Source organism: Anopheles coluzzii, chromosome 3, assembly GCF_943734685.1.
Source record: "Anopheles coluzzii chromosome 3, AcolN3, whole genome shotgun sequence".
NCBI classification, from domain to species: Eukaryota; Metazoa; Arthropoda; class Insecta; order Diptera; family Culicidae; genus Anopheles; species Anopheles coluzzii.
Window position 1 is genome coordinate 59003341 of NC_064671.1, and position 23779 is coordinate 59027119.

The window sequence follows — 23779 nt, forward strand, 5'->3', positions numbered from 1 at the left end:
ATTTTTTTTAACTTTACCACGTAAGTTGGCAACCAGCATACCCGGCTATTCCATACATTTTGTATGGAGAATGACGCTTCTCTTCTTCCTCTTTTCGTATTGTGCTTATTTTCGAGTCAAATTCAATCGATTCCTCCAATTTCAAATTGACCGTTATTTTTATAATAAAATGGAAAAAACTTCATGAATAAATGAAATAGAAGAGAATATATGGTCGGCATTACTTGCTTACAGCATTAAAATACAGAAAGCATTGTTTACCTATGAAAATCGTTAATTTTTTGCATCAAAACGTGTGGAATACCCGGGTATGCCGGTTGCTAACTTACGTGTGTTAATCTGGTTGCCAACTCTACGGTTAAGGCCATCGACACAACTCGCATTAGGCTGGAAATAGACGATCGGAACGAAAAGACGAAATAGACGAGACGGAAATCGCGTATGACTTGAGCTGTCAATTCTGTTATAACATCTGGGAGATAAGCGAGATAATCGCGGTTCGTGTATGGAATCATCCGAGGTCTGGTGACGATTGAATGTGCCAAGAAGAAATATTGTTTATCAATTTGCGAATCAAAATGGTTATTTCACATAGTTTATGCAAAATGAAATACAAAACTGTTGTGTACAACGGGGATGGGAATGTGACACTTCACGGGCAAGGTATATGTTTACCTTACAGTGTGGAAACCTTGGGAAGAAAGGAGGGTTCCGGAAGAAGAACTGTCAGAGAGAGAACAAAAAGGGAAGCTACGAGCTAGGAAGCAATTACGAGGCAGAATAAATAATACAGGGAACTACGATAAATAACTGTTCCTTAATTACAAAGATACAACAAAAACTATTTTCTCTACACGTTTTTTCAAACGAATTCACCAGAAAAAGTGAAAACAATCGGTTTACGCTACCGCGAAAATCTCAGGAATACCGAAATAGGGTATCTCTGCGAAACAGCAGGCGCGATCGGAGGCGCGGATGATTTGACAGCTTAACTGTTTTACAAATGTTATAAACAAGGCGCGAATTTCGCGGTGCCGCCACGATCTCGGTTCGTCTATTTCCAGCCTTACGCATAACGTCTCTCGTGTGACGGCGTTCCTGCTCGAAGCTTTGCAAACATGATTATCGCTCTTTGGCAAGGTCGACATCATCATCGTTCTCCAATCTACAGAAGGAGTACTCGTATAAATTATGTGTGGTTAAAGATGAAATTTATAAATTGAAGCAGGATTTGGCATCTTGGATAAAAAACAATCCAAAGTCTCATCGATGATTCTAACTCATCGGATTGCAGTGTCTCACACACACCTCTTTGCACTCTAATTAATGAGATCAACAACGACAATAAAGCGCTCGATCTCACCAAACGCGAGCTTCTCACTTATTTCAATGCGTTAGTGGATAGGCTTGACGCACGCCTTGCCACTGCCACTAAACGTTCATGAAGAGTTTAATTGCGGTTAGTTGATCACTCTCCCGACGTTCCCTCTAAGGCGGCGCTCTAGCAGCAATCGAACACGACATCCGACACGAACAAACCCATATAATTATAAGGAGGTGCACTATCAGACACAAACAAGACAAACCTCGAGTCGAACATGTCAGGCGGCGCTCTGGGACCAATCGAACGAGACGAACAAACACGACTCTGTTCGATAGGTGCTCTGTTAGCTGTTCGATGTCTTATAGACCTGTCATGATGCACTGCAATACGCCTTTCTTTTCGTCTCGAAAATGAAGCATTTTCATAGTTTAAATGAATATCCACCTACAGGGGGAACATTCAACTCATAATTTACTAGTTATTCACATCCATAATTGTAGGGATCAAGAGTGAGAGAGAGAAGTTTAGCGAAATCAGAGAGAGCGAAAATATTGAAACATGCAAAAATGAGGATGAGAGAGGAGAGATTGGACGAAAGCAGAGATAGAGATGGAGAAGGCGCGTGGAAAAGGAGACGGACGTCTACCGGTAGTTAGCGGTAGCTGGGATCAAGAGAGAGTGAACTCCGAGAGTGAATCGAGAGAGAGAGTGTGAGAGAGGGATAGATCGTGAGATCAGGGAGAGAAGACAAGTCAGGCGACAGGGAGAAATAAAGGAGCCTCGGGTCAGTCTTGTGGTTGATCGCAAAGAGATCGGTTGAGCGTGAAACAACAACAACAAAAAAAAGAAATTGAATAAAAAAAAGCCTGATAAATAATTAAAATGTGTGACGATTACGACAATGGCGCATGTCGGTAAGTTTGGTGGTTTGATTAGTTCGAGATATCCTATTGCATATATAAAAAGGCAAAATAAGGTACTCGGTGTTTGTTTCGCGTGTTTTGCGTGCGTGGTGTGCGTGAACAATGTAAGGACGGAATTGACGCTTTAGCACTACCATTGTTCTCTTAACAAAAGACCGTGCATAAAAAAGTGTGGACAAAATTGGCGCTCATACACCAGCCTTGTTCTTTTGACGTGATGATGTGTGTGTGAATAATGTGTGGTCGGAATAAAAAAAAAAAAAAAAAAAAAGGGGAGAGCCTCGAGCGGTTCGGTTTGTATCATGATACGAATAGCCAATTTTGATACAAAAAAAAGCGAGAACCTCGAGCGGATTGCGCATGTGTATGATAAAATGAGAGCCTCGAGCGGTTCAGTTTATATTGTAATACAAAAAAAAAAAAAACCAATTGCGTGTATGTTAAAAAAAGCGAGAACCTCGAGCGGTTCGCACGTATATATACATATTATAAAAAAAAAAGAACGAGAACCTCGAGCGGTTTGAACGTGTGTATGAAATAAAAATGAGAGCCTCGAGCGGCTCAGTTTATATTGAAATACAAATAACCAATTGCGAGTATAAATATATATATATATATATATATAAAAAGCGAGAACCTCGAGCGGTTCGCACGTGTATATATATATTAAAAAAAAAGGGGAACCTTGAGCGGTCCAAACGAATTTAACATAGTAACATAACAAAAAAACTAGCTGGTATGCAAAAAAAAAAAAAAAAAAAAAAAAAAAAAAAAACGGTGATTCGAGTAAGGGGGGGCGACTCAACACGTATTCGAAGAAACCTTACCGCACGCGTGCGATCGTGATACACACACATTGAACGCTATTAAAACAAAAAGGGGTACAGGAAACTGACATGAACTATTCTATTGTTGTCTTTTCGTTAGCGACAGTGAAATAACAAAAGCGAACGTTGACGCTTTGATTCGGGCTTTGGAGAAAGAAAAGCAGAAGAACTCCTTTTTAGAATCACTGTTAAAGGATGGTTGCGTGAGTTCAACGAAACGACGAAATGACTGGATCGAGGAACCTTCCGACAACCAATTGTTCGAAGCTACTCCTCGTGGATGTTCTACATTTCTTGATTCTGGAACACAATCCACCAACGAGGCTTCCATGTCGGCGTCCATGTCTTTCGCCACATTGCAAATAGCCGTTTGCCAACCGAAAGACGGAAAAGAAGAAGTGGACAAGACGACATTCGATAGATGGAGAGAGTTATTTGAAGCGGCAATGGAGTTTGCGGGAATTACCAGTGAAACTCTAAAAATGAATGCCTTTAAAATGAAGGCAGGCCCTTCACTGTTGGGCATTCTAGAAAGTACGTCGACAAATGATTCAGCCAAGGATGCGAAACTATTTCCATACACTAACACAATGGATCGATTAGATCACTATTTTAATTCCCATTATTACGTGTTTCGTCAGCGTCAAAAATTACGCACGATGAACCAAATCAAAGGTGAATCGGACTACCAATTCGTAAAACGAGTGATCGAATCTGGGAAATTATGTAATTACAAGGAGGAACAATTAATCGAAACAATTGTCGACGTGATACAGGTGCATGCTATTAACCCCAAAGTACGTATGGCAGGATGGAAAATTCTCAAAAAACGCGGAACAATAACAGATCTACTGGAAAAAGTTCGAACATGCGAAATAGAGAAATTTAACGAAAACGCTTTCGCTAGAGACCACAGACAAAATGAAACTACATTAGAGGTTTCCGCTGTGTCGCATAACACCAACGCAAAAATGTCACGCACTAGGGAGTTTCAACGTGATTATCCCTCATACAAACAAAAACATTGGGGTATGCAGGAGAATAGAGGCTTTAGCAAAGGCGAATTTTCAAAATTCTCCACAAATCGTTCATTCGGTATTCGTCGCATCCTGTGTTGGAGATGTAGCAGCAATACACACCAGCCAGAAAACTGCTACGCAATAGATAAAAGATGCCGCCGCTGCAATGTCATAGGACATATAGAACGTGCGTGCCATCCTGATCTCTTAAACAATAGCAAGCGCTATCCGACAGATGTTGTCGAACCGGCTGTACCTAATAAAATTCGGAAAATTGCTGCTATTACGGAAAGCGGTATTCCTGGAAAGTCGGATCACGAGCAAACAGCCGTAAGTGAGGCTTTTCCAACCGAATCTGAGTAGAAATCTACTTATTTTTGTTTACTCTTTTACTCCATTTATTATTTTTTATGTAATACATCAATATACACTTTCCTAAATTGGCGATGAAATTTAGAATGAATTTCAATAAACCTACTTGATTTAATGAATAGATGAACAAATTCCTTGAATTCAAAAATAATATGCAAGTTGTGGCGTTAAAAAAAAAAAATTAAAATAAAACAAACAAAAAAATTAAAATGCATGTATCTATTGGGATATGATCGGGTATACAAACATGAAGTAAAACGTATGCAGGAATAAATATTCTTAGACATAGATAGCTTCGATTCGATCATAATTTACCATCATTTGTTTAACGAATTCTATATAATAAATTTTTATATTTACGTTTTAGGATGTATCGCAACAAGTGCTTCAAAATAATTCCATCGAGATCAATAATTTCGTGAGGGAAAACAAATCTTTGCATAGCATTTGCCAAGAAAAAATCGATCTCGTGTTCATTACAGGTTACGTAGCGGGCCTCGCTATTAAATTTATGATTGATTCGGGTGCGGATGTTAACACTATAGGGAAAGATAGTTTCGATTGTCTATCAAAGGAAGACCCTAAGTTGTCTCATATTTTCAATTTAAAGAAAGGGTCTGATCACCATTTAAAAGCATACGGAATGGAAGAAGACATTCCGGTAATAGCTTCCTTCGTAGCTGAATTATTTATATCTAACGACCGCCCTCGAACGATGGAAAAATTCTACGTCGTGCCTAACGAAAAAGCATTATTAAGTAGAAACACAGCATTGCGATACAGCGTTTTACAGCTGGGCTTGAACGTTCCAATTAAATCATATTCGGGATATAACACAATCCGATTATTACCCGGAGAGATTTTCGTATTGACAGATTTGATCGAATTTCCTAAATTTAATGTTGCTCCTGTAATGTTATCATACGATAAAGAAATGCCACCATCCCGAAACGTGTTCACCAGTATTCCACCAGCGTTTAAAAACGAAACGTTGAAAAGATTGGACGACCTTCTAACTACGGGCATCATAGAACGCGTTACGGACAAAATGGAAAATTCATTCTGCTCATCTTTGTTGGTGGTTCCAAAAGGTAAAAACGACATCCGTTTGGTCGTAGACCTAAGAGGTCCTAATAAAAGAATCATCAGAACACCATTTCGAATGCCAACATTGGAGGCGATTTTATCAGAATTAAATGGTGCCTCATGGTTTTCCACGATCGACCTGTCGAGTGCTTTTTTCCACGTGGAATTACACCAAGACTGTAGACACCTGACAAATTTTTTCGCTGGAAATGGTACATTCAGATTCAAGAGACTGCCATTCGGTCTGTGCAACGCCCCCGACATTTTTCAAGAAATTCTACAAACGAAAATATTAGCAGGATGTCCAGGTGTCGTGAATTATTTAGACGATATTTTAGTTTTTGGTAGCTCGAAGGAAGAGCACGATAGTAATTTAAAAATTACACTCCAAAGACTGCGAGAACATAACGTCCGGTTAAACTCCACCAAATGCGTGTTCGGATCGCAATCGGTAAAATTTTTAGGGTTCAATTTATCTGGAGACGGATGGCGAGTTGAAGACGATAAAAGGAAAGCAGTGGAAAATTTTCGAAGACCGGAGTCGTTGTCCGAGGTAAAAAGTTTTTTGGGCTTGGTTAACTTCACCGAGCGCTTTATCCACAAACGTGCCGAAAAGACTACAAACCTTAGAGCACTCGCAAAGTCAGACACCTTCTACTGGACAACGCAGGAGGAACAAGAATTCGAATACTTAAAGACAAGAGCATTAAACTCTATTGTCAGGCTCGGATATTTTGACCATAAAGATCGTACGGAACTATACGTCGATGCGTCTCCGACCGGGTTAGGTGCAGTTCTCGTACAATACAACGAAGAAGGTAGTCCGCGTGTAATATCGTGTGCGTCTAAGTCCCTTACACAATCGGAACAAAAGTATCCTCAAACACAAAAAGAAGCACTGGCGATCGTTTGGAGTGTTGAGCGATTTTCATATTACCTGATAAACAAATATTTCAAAGTAAGGACTGATTCAGAAGCCAACGAATTTATTTTTGGCGGGTCTCATCGCACTGGTAGACGAGCTATGACAAGGGCAGAAGCATGGGCCTTACGTTTACTACCGTATCATTTCGGCATCGAAAGAGTTCCTGGTAATATGAATGTCGCCGATGTTTTATCCCGACTAATTTGCAAGTCACAGGTTGACGATGCTTTCGACGAGGACAACGAAAAGCACATATTGTATTCCTTGGATGCGGGAGACATGTCTATTTCGTGGACGGAAATACAGACAGCCTCGGAGACAGACGAAGAACTGGAAGCAGTAAGGTTAGGAGTTCAAACCGGAAAATGGTCCAATGCTCTTAAACGTTATGAATCCGAATCAAAACATCTAAGAACGCTTGGTCACATTGTTTATAAAGACGATCTAATAATTCTACCTACATCTCTTCGTTCCAGAGCAATTAAAGCAGCTCATCGGGGTCACGTTGGTTGCGAAGCTACCAAACGAATTTTACGGGAGTTTTTCTGGTGGCCGAATATGGCAAAACAAGCAGCTCTATTCGTATCTAATTGCGAAATATGCCTGGTTATATCTAAAAGGAATCCTCCTATACCTCTTTCCAGTAGACAACTTCCAGATGGACCATGGGAAATTTTACAAATTGACTTTTTGTCCTTACATGGCTACGGATCCGGTGAATTTCTCTTAACCGTAGACACCTACTCCCGTTATTTACATGTTTCTGAAATGAAACAAACTGATGCCAGAAGTACTAATGCTGCCCTTTGTAGAGTATTTTCAGTTTGGGGGCTACCTCTCATCATACAGAGCGACAACGGACCTCCTTTCCAGGGATCAGAATTCATCGAATATTGGGAAAGTAAAGGAGTGAAAGTCCGGAAATCGATCCCTTTAAGCGCGCAATCCAACGGAGCCATCGAAAGGCAAAACCAAGGAGTTATTAAAGCCTTGGCAGCGGCAAAACAAGAAGGTAGGCCCTGGAGAATGGCGTTAGACGAGTACATCCACGCTCACAACACACGGAAGCACCATTCACGGTTAGGAGTGACGCCGTTCGAGCTGTTAGTCGGTTGGCGATATAGAGGAACATTTCCGTGTTTATGGAACTGGAAAAACAAATTAGACAGAAATACGGTCCGAGAAAATGATGCGTTTTCAAAACTGGTTAGCAAGCAGTTTGCTGATAGTCGTCGAGGAGCGAAGGAAAGTAACATAATGGTAGGCGATATCGTATTGACTACTGTTTTACAAAGATCTAAGACAGATCCTACTTTTTCGAAGGAGAGGTTCACAGTGTTAGCAAGGGAGGGAGCAAAAATCGTTTTAATTAATGGGAAAGGTGAGAAGTTAACTAGAAACATACAAGATGTAAAAAGGGTCCCCAATGGGGCAACAGAACAATCAATTGAGGAGGAATTAGTAGATCCAATTGAAACTACAGAAATCGATTATAGCGAGAGTGATCATTTAAAAAGACCCAAAAGAATCATACAAGTCCCTAAGAAATACAAAGACTCAATTATGTATCATATTTGCTACCAAGAGTAGGGGTGATGGAAGATGTAGGGATCAAGAGTGAGAGAGAGAAGTTTAGCGAAATCAGAGAGAGCGAAAATATTGAAACATGCAAAAATGAGGATGAGAGAGGAGAGATTGGACGAAAGCAGAGATAGAGATGGAGAAGGCGCGTGGAAAAGGAGACGGACGTCTACCGGTAGTTAGCGGTAGCTGGGATCAAGAGAGAGTGAACTCCGAGAGTGAATCGAGAGAGAGAGTGTGAGAGAGGGATAGATCGTGAGATCAGGGAGAGAAGACAAGTCAGGCGACAGGGAGAAATAAAGGAGCCTCGGGTCAGTCTTGTGGTTGATCGCAAAGAGATCGGTTGAGCGTGAAACAACAACAACAAAAAAAGAAATTGAATAAAAAAAAGCCTGATAAATAATTAAAATGTGTGACGATTACGACAATAATAACATAGAAATCATTCAAATTTAATATTGAAAAATGTAAACAAAAGTCCATGCCAAAACACATACAGTGCATACACATGGATTATGTACACACAATAGTTTAATACGTTTCAATCCTTTATATTTGATGTTATAATTGATTGAAAAATTTAACAATAATTATTGATAGCTATTTTAAATATTTTGCACGCAATTTTAAGAAGAAAAAGAGACAAACTAAGTAAACAAACTTAAAAATGTCCCGAATTGGATTCTATCTACTGTAGCTGTGAAGCGTTTGACAGCCAAGGTACTCACAGCACAGGTGGGTATCGAACATCACAGACAGAATCACAACAATCACTTGTCACTCATAGCGGCTGGTTGTGCTTTCTCACTCTGCTATTTCCAAGTTGATTTTTACCGCGATTTTCTTGGTGTTTAAGTGCTTGAACTGTTTTAGTTCGGTTAATTTGCACTCGCGCGTTCACGTATCACAAATTTGTGCGGCACCTGTGAATTGTACGGTTCAACAAATAAACATTGCGATCCGCCTGCGGTTGTTGTGACCACTCACTGTGCAGTTGAACTTTGCGCTATTTTGCGATGGCGTCCGTGATCTGTAAAAGCCGGGCTACATTGATCGTACTCGCACGCGTAATTTTGATTTTCACTAGCGCATCTGGCGGCGGCTGACCGAAGCATTTTGCCAAACAATTTGGAGCCGCTCCAGAAAATACGTTAATTTTCCATGTTTTTTACTTAAATCGGAGGAGAAAAGTTTTGTAAAACGTAGATACACATGTCTTGCACGCATTGCATCCATTTTTGCAATGGAAAACGATGGAAAAACTACTTAATTTTGAGATCCGGCAGGTCCATTCCCTCGATGACCAAAAAAAGCTTCTACCAGCCGCCGCCAGATGCGCTAGTGAAAATCAAAATTACGCTTGCGAGTACGATCAATGTAGCCCGGCCTTAAGAAATGTGAAGGTGATATTAGCAACGATCCAATTCCGTGCTTCGGTCTGTGTGAACACTATTACCACGATAAGTGCATTGGACTTTCAACCCCGCTCCTGCGTGATTTTAAGAAGTCACAAAATTTATTCTGGGCTTGTGCGGATTGTGCTCAGCGTTTGCGGGCCGTTGACTCTTTACGCTTCTCGCACGGCCTTTCTCGTGATGCTGCCTACCTGTTGGAATCGTTGCAGTCCGATTTCCGCGATACCTCACGTTCTGTGCAGGCGACATCAGCTGGCTTGCGACTCGAACTTTCCTCTTCACTGGATTGTTTTAGAAACGAGATAGCTTTGATGAAACAGGAATCAGCATCATCAATTCGTTCCGTGAAAGATTTCATCGACTCACTTACTGCTTCTCACTCAATGGAACGCAACTACTCACAGGCTCCACTACTCACAACGCTTAATGAAGTTAAGCATGGCATCAAGGGGCTTGATCTCATGCACCGTGAGTTTCTCACTTCCTTCAACTCACTAATGAACAAGCTCAACTCTCATCTTGCCACGCATACTACTACATCGAGTGCTCACCATTCCGCGATTCCTGCTACGCACTCAACGACCACGAATCCAGTTGCGGCCTCTAAGCTCACCCATCAAGCTGTTGGTGAGAATCCTTCCAAACGTCGATTGATGGATCGCTCTCCCGACTCGTCGCCTACCAATACCGTTACACGCGCTATGCTGTCATCGGGTACAGGGTTGTCCTACAACAATATTACGACCGTTCCTGAACGCCCACCCCGTACTTGGGTCTTTATCTCCCGTATTGCTCCTGATACTCCGATTGAAGCGATCCGTGAAATGGCCTGTTCCAACATAGGGACAGACGACATCTTGGTATACAGCCTTGTACGACGCGACCGGGATCTTTCTACGCTCTCCTACGTATCTTTTAAAATTGGTGTACCGGATTCGCACCGGGCTATTGCTTTGGCTGCTTCAACCTGGCCTCGCGGGATCTCTTTTAAGGAGTTCATCAACCTTAATCCCCGCTCCGTCAATGTTTGGCGACCCACTACTGCAGCATCCCATGCACCTTCTGCGCCTGTTACCCGTGAATCGGATCATCATTCATCGCCACCTTCTATCAACCACACGACACAACTGCGAAACGCTGATTTCACTATTTCGCCAGATCATGGCCCTATGAGCTTGCCTTATACGCAGTACTTTCAGCAAGCGTAAACCGGCTGATCCGGCGCATCTCGCTCTCTCACTCCTTCGATCGATCGACTAAACATCTACTATCAAAACGTAAGAGGATTGCGCACAAAACTAGACGAGTTACGCCTCTCTCTATCTGAGCTTGATATGGATGTGTTGGTGTTAACTGAAACATGGCTCGATGGCTCAATTCCGTCCTCTCTTATCTCGGAGGATGCGTATGTCATCTATCGCTGCGACCGAAATTCTCTCAACAGTAACTGTTGCCGTGGTGGTGGTGTACTCATTGCCTGCTCTTCCGTGCTGAACACGTCAACTTTATCACTGCCGTTCGACTCGCTGGAGTCTGTTTGGACAATTGTTAAGCTTCAAAACCTTGCAATCTATATCGGCGCCGTTTACATCCCACCCGATTTGCGTTCTTCCGAAGTAGTCCTTGACGTTTTACATGAGAGTGTTAGTTTCGTTGCTGGCAAACTTAAACCAAATGATCTTATGGTGTTACTTGGTGATTTTAATTCACCATCACTCTCCTGGCAACCGTCGGCATCGTGCGTTAATCAGTTCATTCCTACTGGTGTATCTCGTGAAAATGTGTCTCTGCTTGATGGAATGTCGGTAAACGGTTTGCTGCAATTATCCGGCATAAAAAATATACGCGGAAGACAATTAGATCTTCTATTTGCCAATGCTGGCTTCTTGGAATGCTGCTCCCCCGTCATAGCTTCACCTGTTCCACTCGTCGCGCTAGACAATCATCATCCTGCTCTTGAGACAAGCGTGCTCCTTACGCACTCTCGCCCTGCACCCTCCCAACGAATACCTACGGCTCGTATGTTCAATTTTAGGAAATTGGACTACCAAAAGCTTCATCGTATATTAGCCGATACCGATTGGTCCTTTATTGATGCTGACTGTGACATTAATCAAGCTGTAGCAGCGTTTACTAATGTAATCACTTCCGCCTTCCCTTCCTGCTGTCCTCTCCTTAAACCCGCTCCTAATCCTAAGTGGTCGAACAGAGCTTTACGTCTATTAAAATCGGACAAAAACCGCGCTCAACGCGCCTACCGTTTAAATAATACTTTACACAATCTTTGTGTATATAAATATGCGGCTAAGGCTTATCGTCTTCTTAATCGCCATCTGTATCGTCGCTACGTTCGGCGTCTTCAAATGCGCTTCACTATTGATCCTGGGTCATTCTTTCGTTTTGCGAACTCTCGGCGAGGCTCTGCTAGCCTTCCATCCACCCTGTTTCTTGATCTGTCCTCTGCTACGTCCAATCCTGATATATGTAACCTATTTGCCCAACATTTCTCTAGTGTATTTGTCGATCCTAGTACAATTAAGGTTCCTTTGGACGTAGGCTTGTCTTACACGCCCTCTGATGTGATATCATGTAATTCAGTCGTTGTAAGTGAAAGCCTAGTAAAATCCGCTTTATCCAAACTTAAAACTTCGTTTTCACCAGGCCCCGATGGCATCCCTGCCTGTGTTTTGAAAAAATGTGGCAATACCCTCACTCCTATTCTCACTCGTCTTTTTTCTCGCTCGCTTAGTGTAGGGATTTTTCCTAGTCAATGGAAACTAGCTTGGCTTGTTCCCATTTATAAGAAAGGTGACCGCACACTAGCATCAAACTACAGAGGCATTTCTATTATTTGTGCGTGTTCTAAAATCCTCGAGTCAATTGTCCATTTATCTGTAATGCCTTGTGTAAAAAATTATATTTCTACGGAACAACACGGCTTTATGCCCAATCGCTCAGTGTCCACCAACCTAATGTGTTTTTTGTCTTCTCTATATCACTATCTGTCTAGTGGTAAGCAAGTAGACACTATCTATACCGATTTCAAAGCGGCATTTGACAGCATACCTCTATCATTACTTGTTGCTAAGCTTCGAAAACTAGGTTTCGGTGGCTCTATATTGCCGTGGTTCAACTCCTATCTTGAGAATCGTTCTTATGCAGTTAAAATCTGTGGCTCTTTCTCTGAATGCTTTCTTAGTTCTTCGGGTGTCCCTCAAGGTAGTGTCCTTAGTCCCTTACTGTTCATTCTCTTCCTCAATGACTGTACTTCGATCCTTCCTCCTAACGGCTTCTTGCTATATGCGGATGACGTTAAAATTTTTCTTCCTGTATCTTCTACAGCTGATTGTCTAGTCCTTCAATCCTGGCTCTGTAAATTCTCTACATATTGTGCTTCTAACGGTTTAGTCCTGTGTCCTGAAAAATGTTCCGTCTTGTCTTTCTTCCGATCTTCTACAAGTATAACTCATGCTTATAGTGTCTGTGATGCCCCTATTCCCCGTGCGTCCTTGTCTAAGGATCTTGGCGTCTTCTTTGACCCGAGTCTTTCTTTCAAGGAGCACACGGACTATGTCATCAACAAGGCCAACAAAAGTCTTGGTTATATTTGTCGCATGTCCACTGAAATTCGTGATCCCTTTTGTCTTAAGTCCCTTTATTGTTGTTGGGTCCGTTCCGTACTGGAATATGCCTGTATCATCTGGTCTCCTGTCCAACTATCTCTGCTCCAAAGGATTGAGAGGATCCAGAGACGTTTTACAAGGATCGTATTTCGTAGGTCGCTGGGTCATCACTCTATTCCGCTTCCTTCGTATGACGATAGATGCACTCTATTAGGCCTTGCCAAGTTGGAGCACCGCCTCTCGGTCGCTCAGGCTTCTTTCGTCGCTGGCATATTGCTCAATACGATTGATACCCCTTCACTTCTGTCGCGCTTACATTTGTATGCACCTTGTCGCACCTTACGTTATCGTTTTCGTCTCCAGTTACCTATATGTCGTACACGTTTTGCTCGCAATGAGCCTTTTGTAAGAGCTATGTCGTCTTTTAATAGTACTTCTGATCTGTTCGATTTCAACATATCCTATCCTGTCTACCGATCCCGTCTTCGCTCCTTTTCCGTACCATAAACTCCTTCCAACTCCTTCGTGAATAATTGTATACTATAGTCAGTAAGCACTATTGCTGTAACCCAACGTGGCCGAGCAATTAATAAAATAAAAATAAATAAATAAATAAACTGACATGTTCGACTCGACGTTTGTCTTGTTTGTTTGTTTGTGTCTGACAGTGCACCTCCATATGATTATATGGGTATGTTCGTGTCGGATATCGTGTTCAATTGCTGCTAGAGCGCCGCCTCAGTTGATTCTGTCTGTGATGTTCGATACCCACCTGTGCTGTAAGTACCTTGGCTGTCAAACGCTTCACAGATGCAGTACAGTAGAACGTCGATTTTCCGGGGACGGATTAACCGGCGGGCGGCTTAACCACCCAAGTGACATTTGCTCGAAATTGTTTTACCATATCTGTTCGAATAGTACTCGATACGCCTGAAATTGTGGATTTGTGTGTGATCAAGTGTGATGAAAGCGCCAAGATTTGGTGTGATCGTAAATTAGACGTTCCTCTATCGATGGACGATGCCGTCGAGCTCGTTTTTCATTCATAGCTATGGTTTTTTGATGAAAAACAAAAGCTAATTTTATGTGACGTTATTCTATCAAAATGGGTATTATTTAAGTATAAAACGGGAACATGACTAACTGTAACGATAGAAAACATCATTTTCGAGCGAATCTAGAAGAAAGTAACGAAAAAGCACCATCACAGTTGATTTTAAAGGACTTTTTCTGAATTCCCTTAAACTGGTGCAGTTTAAGGGAAGTTTAAGGCTCCAGTTTAAGGGAATTTGCTCGAATTCCCGATTATTCGTGCTACAAAATGTCAGTTGGGCATGCGCATGAATTTGACAGCTGGCGAACATTTTCTGCGATGAACCGGTTAGCAAAACATTTGTTGTGCAGCAATCTAGTGTCTAGTGATACTTTCTAACTTCATTTTTGATAAAAGACAATTTTAAATCTATTATTATTGATTCAAAAAATATTGTACTAGTGATTATTCGATTATTTTGATGTGAAATTCTAGTAAAATCAGTAAATTTTCAGAAATTTCTATGAATTTGACATTTCTTGGCCCATTATCCGTGGAAATCGATTAACCGTCATCCGCTCGGAGCTGCCCGGGTAATCGACGTTCTACTGTACATAAAATTCAATGCAGGACATTTTCAAGTTTGTTTTCGTAGTTTCTTAAAATTGCGTGCAAAATAATTTAAATAGCTATTAAAAATTTGTGCAATGCTTCACAATCAATTATGATATCAAATATAAATGTTTGAAACGTATAAAATTATTACGTGTACACAATGCATGTGTAAGCAATGTATGTGTTTTGGCATGGACGTTTGTTCATATTTTTTAACATTAATTTTGAATGATTTTTATTTTATTATTGATGTCAATTATTAGTCAATTATTTGTCGACCCCCCTGCAGATGGATATTCATTTAAACTGTGAAAATACCTCATTTTCCCTCAGTGCCAGAGCGCTGCCTTACTTTAATCTCCGCTTCAGACGGGTACAGGGTTGCCTGCTCCAACATAAAGATGGTATAAGAACGCACTCCTCGAACGTGGGTTTTTATCGCTCGTATCGCTCCCGATATCTCGGTTGATGTGATTCGTGCAATGGCTGTTTCCTGCGTAAGGTCAGATGACATCCTCGTATTCAGCCTGGTGCGTTGTGATCGTGATATTTCGACGCTGAGCTTTGTCTCGTTTAAAGTTGGAGTTCCCGAGTCGCACCGGGATATCGCGCTGTCACCAGTAACGTGGCCTTCAGGAGTGATCTTTAACCTTTAAGTTGGCAACCGGATACCCGGGTATTTTTTTCAACTTCGAACTGCAATAACTTTTGATTCACTGCTTTTATTGGCCTGAAATTTTCTGTAGTCCATCAACTTTTAATTTCTGATTTTTTGGTGCATAAGTTGTAATTTTAAACAGCCTGTAAGTATTTTATTTTGAATTTTTTTTAACTTTACCACGTAAGTTGGCAACCAGCATACCCGGCTATTCCATACATTTTGTATGGAGAATGACGTTTCTCTTCTTCTTCTTTTCGTATTGTGCCTATTTTCGAGTCAAATTCAAGCGATTCCTCCAATTTCAATTTGACCGTTATTTTTATAATAAAATGAAAAAACTTAATGAATAAATAAAATAGAAGAGAATATATGGTCGGCACTACTTGCTTACAGCATTAAAATATAGAAAGCATTGTTTACCTATGAAAATCGTTAATTTTTTGCATCAAAACGTGTGGAATACCCGGGTATGCCGGTTGCCAACTTACGTGTGTAAATCTGGTTGCCAACTCTACGGTTAAGGAATTTATAGATGCTACCTCCCGCCCCATCAACGTGTGGCGCCCCAGCCCCAACATAACCGATGCAACATCTGCAGTTAATTCCGTCCTTCCGGGCCTGTCACGTCACCCGTCTAATATCAACCAAATGGACCACTTACCTTCGGCTGAGGCTGAAAATGTATCCCCGAGTCATGGTCTCATTAACCTTGCGTACTCGCATAACTATTGTCAGGACGAGTAGCAGTTCGAGATAGGGGAAGATACTTCGGAAAATATTCTTGGATCAACATTACCAGCTATACATTCGACCACTCAAAACAATACCATACCTCCGGCAACAAATGAACAGCATCATGTGATCACTAGTACAGCTCCGTACAGAAAACAGAACGACAAAGTTGTTTCAGATATATTACCAAAACGTACCAGGTGTTCGTACCAAGCTTAACAACTTACGTCTATCCATTACTGAATCGGCCTTTGATTTGATAATCCTAACGGAAACATGGCCTGATGAGTCAATACCATCTTCCCTCATCAGCGATGATGACTCTATGACTTATTCTATTTTCGCTGCTATCGTAATCGGGAGAATGTTCATTCCCGTGGGGGTGGGGTACTGATCGCTTGCTCGTCGAAATTTCACTCTTGCCAAACAACTCATTTCTGTTGAAAGGGAGAAATAGCAGGACACTTGCGCAGTCGTATTTAAGTGTGTGTTTATTGTACGAAACACATAGGCGGAATGAATCGCTTACATGTATTTACAGTGTAGCGACCTCGACTGTACCACAGTAGATGCCACGAGATCGACTGCGGAGATCTCGGCCGGCTACCATAGCAAATTGAGGAGATAAGGAAGAGTGAGTAGCCGTGCGGATAAGAGCAACGACGAAGAGGCGAAAAGATGCGAGAGTGAGTGCGGATTAAGAGCAACGACGAAGAGGCGAACAGATGAGAGAGTGAGTGCGGGGTGCGAGGTGCGAGAGATCCAAAGCACAGATGCTTTCGATTATTCGTAGATTAGCTGTAGGACAAAACGTGTGCGGTAGATTGGATAGGGTACAAGGCTAGCTGCGTTAGGAAATAAAGTGTGTAATTGTTCTAGCTGTATAAGTGGTTTCCTTGATTCGTTTTGAGTGCGGTGAATTTAAGTGCTAATTATTTGTGGTTTAGATAGTGTGGTTCTAATTTACGGTTCATGTGGTGACAGCGGAAAGCAGTGCGTTATTTAGCCTGTGTGGTGCGTCTTTTCTGACTGGTGAACGGTGCTATTACCTAGCTATTAGTGTTAAACATAGCGTAACGTTTACTTTTAATTTTTTTATTTAGACTACACAAAAACGAATACATAGAAGTAGATAAGTACGTAACTTTTTCCTTCTCTTCATAGAAGTAGCAGTGATAAAGGAGCTAGCATCATCGTTGCAATGGCGGCAGTGAATGATCGAGAGAGTCACTAAAAGTAGGGTGTGGTGTATCGTCAGTGTGGTTGTTTGCCAAATGTTATCACAATTTTTATATTTATTTAATTGATTTTTTGTATTTATTCATTTTATTAATTGATAACAATTATTGTTGAATTTTACTAATTTATTGTCTACTTTTTAGGTCATTCGAATCGTCGTTTAATAGTTTACTTAAGTTTTGTATTGGTTAATTGTATGTAGTAGAGATAGAGGTAAAGTAAAATAGTGATATAGATTATTAGTGATAGATTATTAGAGATATAGATTATTAGAGATATAGATTATAAGTGATATAGATTTTCAGTGACATAGTATTAGTGACATATTAGTTGGGCAGGGTCATTGACTTTGGCATGACCGAACGAGTTTTGGCACTTAGGAGTAGAGCAATCCAGGTAGCAACTGGTAGCTTAAATAATATAAATTATATCGAATCCAACAAACTAAATTCAACAACGATAAGTGAGGCCAGTTGCAATCACAAAGAACGAATCCGCAGGTTGAAGCGGGAATTACTTAATCAAAGTTTTGAGCTGGACAGGTTATTAAACGGCACCAACGCCAATATGGCTTACGAGTTCCCCATTGAAAACGCCATGAAGTTTATCCCTGATTATAATGGTGCGCCGAAGGAATTAGATGGATTCCTCTATCAGATCGATTATTTTGCTAAACAGATTCCTGATGGACATTCGGAAGAGGAATTAATTCGCATAGTAATGTTAAAATTGAGGGGTAACGCTGCAGGATATTTTAAAAGAATAGTGGCTGATACATGGGATGAGATTAGGAATAACCTCGTGAATGTTTTTGGAGAGCGTTTTCATTTGGAAGCCATTTTCCATGAAGTAGAAACTCTACGACAGGGGTTTCATGAGCCATATAGTTCCTATAAAGAAAGGGTTTTGATGTTAAAGGAACATATTATGAGTAATGACACAAAAAATTCGGAAGATTCCTATGCAATTAAAAATTTAAAAATTCATTTTTTAGCAGGATTGAAGAATCCGGAATTGCAAACCTTAGCACGAACCAACAAACATTTAGATTTTGATCACCTTTTAGAATACCTTGAAGAAGAAGTTATTCAGCTGGAGCACATTCACATGATAGAGGAAAGATTAAGGAAAACTGAAGTTTCTAGTATGAATGATGGAAACACACGTTATAACACCTATTCAGGAAACCAAGGAAATAGTTGGGAAAGAACTGCCTCAAGAATCGATGGCCCGCATTCCTCAAGGACATATGCACTGAGAGGAAATAATCAGTTTAATATGTCAAATGCCAGCATCAATGGTTGTGGCTCACCACAGCAGAACAGCACAACTAATTTTAATAGCTCCAATAATGGCCAAGGGAATTTAACGCAATCGTACAATCAAAATAATTTTTCTAGACAACCGCGACAACCAAATAATTTTTCAAAAAACGAATAGCTGAAGAACTAGATGATAGCGATGGAAACACTAGCTCTTCATTAAATAACAACAATTTTTATAACTTTCAAACTTTAGTCGAGCAAAATAATCTAGATAACGTTAATGGTGATACTGTTGCCTCTAGATACGAATCACTTGAGTTAAAGGTCACTGATGGAGGAAAATTTACTGTGGAAATACCTTCAGTTTACAAATTGTGTCAAAATATAGAATACATGATAGATTCTGGAGCATGCGCTAACGCTTTAAGTTGGGAATCAGCCAGGCAGTATGGGGAACAAAATATTGATTATGCGGACCAAAAAACATTTTCAGCGTTCAATGGAACTTTATCAAAAGCTATAGGTTCCATTTCTCTTGATTTACATGTGGGGAACTCATGCTACATTGTAAAGTTTTATGTTTTGGAAACCCTAGACTTTCCGGGAATAATTGGCGCTGAATTTTTAAGAACGCATCTGGGAGCGGTAGGAGAAAACTTTAAAACCATTTTCCTAAAAAAGAACTACCCACAAGCCATCAGCTCTGGCCAAGACAGTTGTACAAATTTTGTTGATAATTTACACCCGGGCGTTGGCGAAACCAACAGCGAAGACATTTCATTTGAATTAAAAAATATGAATGTAAGACAGGAAAGTCAAGAGCTGCTAGTAAGTATTGAGGATAAAAACGTTGATTTCGATTTACTACAGTTGCGTAATAGCAAAATGATAACTGGAAGTGAGCGGCTAAGGGAAATAATGACAGCAATTAATTTAGAGCACCTAAATACTACAAGCAAAAACACAATGGAAAGCATTCTAGAATCGTTTAATGAGATTTTCTTCTTACCAGGGGATACATTAAGTTTTACGGAAGCAGCGACTCACGAGATCGAAACAAGTTCAAACATTCCAATATATAAGAGGCAATATAGATTCCCAGGATCCTTAAATAATATCATAGAGGAAAATATTGAAGAAATGCTTAAGCAAGGCATCATTAAACCGAGCAAAAGCCCGTGGAATGCCCCGGTATTGTGCGTTCCGAAGAAACAGGAGGAAAATGGCAAAAAAATGTATCGTATTGTAGTTGATTTCCGAGCACTTAATGTTATTACAAAACCGTTCGTGTACCCAATACCTAGAATCGAGGATATATTGAGTAGTATTAGCAATAGTAAAATATTTTCCACTATTGATTTAAAATCGGGATTCTTTCAAATTCCCATAGAACCTAACGATGCACAGAAGACTGCTTTTTCTACCTTACGAGGGCATTATGAGTTCACAAGGATGCCTATGGGCCTGAAAAATAGTCCGTCTACTTTCCAAAAGTTGATGAACGCTGTGCTCTATACCGTTCAACCAGTAAAGGCCTTAGTTTACTTAGACGATATTATTATTTTTGGGGAGACGGAAGAAGAGCATAATGCAAACCTGCTTAAAATATTCAATGCCTTGAAACAACACAATTTAAAGATCGAACCAAAAAAATGCAAATTATTACAAAGCGAAATAACCTACCTTGGACATACGATCAATGAGAAAGGGATCAAACCTACTTCAGCTAACATTGAAGCCATTGTGAATATGCCAAAACCTAAGACGATAAAACAACTGCGTTCGTTCCTGGGCACTATTAATTTTTATGGTAAATTTATACGTAACGTATCAGATATTCGAAAACCGTTACATGACCTTTTAAAAAAGGAAGTACCATTTATTTGGGATAGCAATTGTGATGAAGCATTTGAAACGCTAAAACAAACTCTTATTTCTGAGCCTCTACTGGTTCGCCCGAATTTCGAAGATGTTTTCGTTATAACAACGGACGCCAGTGACTACGCACTTGGTGCCGTTTTATCAAACGAAAGCACCATAGGAAAGCCAATCGCCTACGCTAGTAGATCCTTGTCCATGCCTGAGCGGCGTTACCATCCTATCGAAAAGGAGTTATTAGCAATTGTTTGGGCGACAGAATATTTTAAACATTACATATATGGACAGAGGTTCATCATATATTCAGATCATAGGCCTTTGGTTTCCATTTGGCGACTTAAAGAAAACTCTGCCGTTTTGACGAGGTTACGACTAAGATTACAAGGGATGAATTGCGAGATAAGATTTAAAAAGGGAAAAGAAAATGTTGTAGCAGATTTTCTTTCTCGTCTTCCCGAAGTGAAAACGAGCGAGGTCAAAGAAGAGGATAAAAAAGTAGGTACACTGGCAGTCGTTACTCGACAACAGAAAGTAAAAGAGCAAACTAATGCCATTGGGAAAGAACGAAAGACTCCGTTATTAGAACAAGTCGGAGACTTTCCTAATAGTGAGGAGATGGCGACGGTGGATTTAAACAGGAGTAAAGAGGACGTCGAAAATCATTGGAAGGACTTATGCAATATGGGAATAGAGTATACATCTCCAGAACAGGAAGAATTGCGCAAGAAACGAAAAAACCAAGTTCAAAGCATAGATATAACGAAATTTAAAAATTATTCGTCGGATTCAGAGAGAATAGAATAGAAAGAAAAACGAGGAGATCAATACAGTATTAAACGAATTTCACGATGCTCCCCTAGGAGGTCACGTGGGGGTACGACGGATGAAAAAACGTATTAAAGAATTGTTTTATTGGAAGAATATGAATAGTGATATTGAGCGCTATGTCAGAAATTGCCGGTCTTGCCAAATTAACAAAATAGGCCGCTATAACAAGATACCCATGCAAATATCCACTACCTCATCGAGGCCATTCGAGAAAATGTTTATGGATATAGTAGTACTCCCCGAATCTAGTCAAGGTCACAAATATGCTTTAGTAATCCAAGACGATCTTTCGCGCTATTTATTGGCACTGCCTATGAAGAACCAGGAATCGGAAACGGTGGCCAGAACCTTTGTAGAAGGTGTTGTGTGTGTAGTAGGGTCACCGGTTCAACTCGTTACAGATCAGGGTACCAATTTTATGAGTAAGGTTATGAAGGACACGTGCAGAATATTAAAGATAAAAAAGATAAATACATCGGCTTATCACCCTCAGGCCAATTTGGTGGAGCGCGCAAACAGAGAACTTAAGATTTATCTGAGGTCATTTGTGCAAGGAAATCAGGAAACCTGGGATCAGTTGTTGCCATACTTTTCATTCGAATATAATACCAGTACGAATTCATCAACAGGATTTTCTCCTTATGAATTAGTCTTCGGACGGAAAGCTAGGCTACCTACGTCAGTGTTTAACCCGAATAGCGGGAAAATACTTTACGAAGATTTTTGCGAAGATTTAAAAAACAAATTCAGCGAAATGCACTTGGTAGCGAAGGAAAATCTGGTAGACTCGAAGGAAAAACGGAAACTGAGATATGATAAAGATGCTAGGCAGTGGCAACCAATGTGGGGAGAATTAGTCCTGGTAAGAAACAACCCCACAGGAGTAGGTCAAAAACTACAAAGCTTATGGAGGGGCCCGTACGAAGTGGTCGACATTCCCAGTGACCAGACATGCGTACTAAAAAATGGCAAAAGGTTGGAGAAGGTACATAACAACCGACTGAAGAAGTTTAACGAATAGTAAGAGTGAAACGAAAGAGCAGCGGTAAGAGCGGAGCGTGACTGATGCTTCGGAATGTATATGTTATGATAGGATAGGATAGGTATAGATTAATCTTCGGCTGCTACAACCCATTTTGAAATTAGGTAGGGTAGGTAGGGCAACGTAGGGATTAGTTCTAGGGTAGGTTACATATATATTATAACGTTTTCAAAAAAAAAAAAAAAAAAAAAAAAAAAAAAAAAAAAAAAAAAAAAAAAAAGAACGATTACACAATTACACACTACTCTAATAAACCTTTTCAATCTTACTTCACACGCTATCGCAGAAGCACAACACGGCACGGACTGAAAGCGCGGAAACACATGACATACTGGTGAGCGGCTGCTAAAAAGAATTAGGCTCGAGGTGACAATGACGGATGAGGCCGGTAGAGAGGCTGCGCAATGGCGGATGAGGCCGGTAGAGCGACTGCGCAAAGAAAGAAGCGGCATGACCGGTACAACTCGGAAATCGGTGATTCGGTGATTCGGTGAATCTTGGAAGGCAAAAATCTCTATCTGCGGCTCGAAAACTTGGCGAAATTTATGTGAATGCGTAACGCGATGAGATTACGGCGCATACAGATACGTACATTTACACCACAATGAAATGTCAGGAATGGGGAAGAGACAGGAGCATTGCAAAGGGGCGCTGTTAACATGTTGGTGCACGATTCAGCTAGACGAAGGGTTGGCCTGTTTAGATGTGTTAAGAAGGTTAGGCGTTACCTTGAATCATGTACACGGAAAGACATGAATTGGCCATCGTATCGTCAAAGTAACGTAATGTCGCAGAAGTTGCGTGGAAGCGTTATTAGCTCATGCGTTGATAGCGATATCGTCAATAAGGCAGAGGTGAACCGATGGGGGCAACGAACGACTTGTTATTTGGAAAAAAAAAAAAAAAAAAGGGAAAAGACATGTAGCGACCTCGACTGTACCACAGTAGATGCCACGAGATCGACTGCGGAGATCTCGGCCGGCTACCATAGCAAATTGAGGAGATAAGGAAGAGTGAGTAGCCGTGCGGATAAGAGCAACGACGAAGAGGCGAAAAGATGCGAGAGTGAGTGCGGATTAAGAGCAACGACGAAGAGGCGAACAGATGAGAGAGTGAGTGCGGGGTGCGAGGTGCGAGAGATCCAAAGCACAGATGCTTTCGATTATTCGTAGATTAGCTGTAGGACAAAACGTGTGCGGTAGATTGGATAGGGTACAAGGCTAGCTGCGTTAGGAAATAAAGTGTGTAATTGTTCTAGCTGTATAAGTGGTTTCCTTGATTCGTTTTGAGTGCGGTGAATTTAAGTGCTAATTATTTGTGGTTTAGATAGTGTGGTTCTAATTTACGGTTCAACAGTGTTGGTGAAATGTTTCCCTGCCCAAGTGACAATT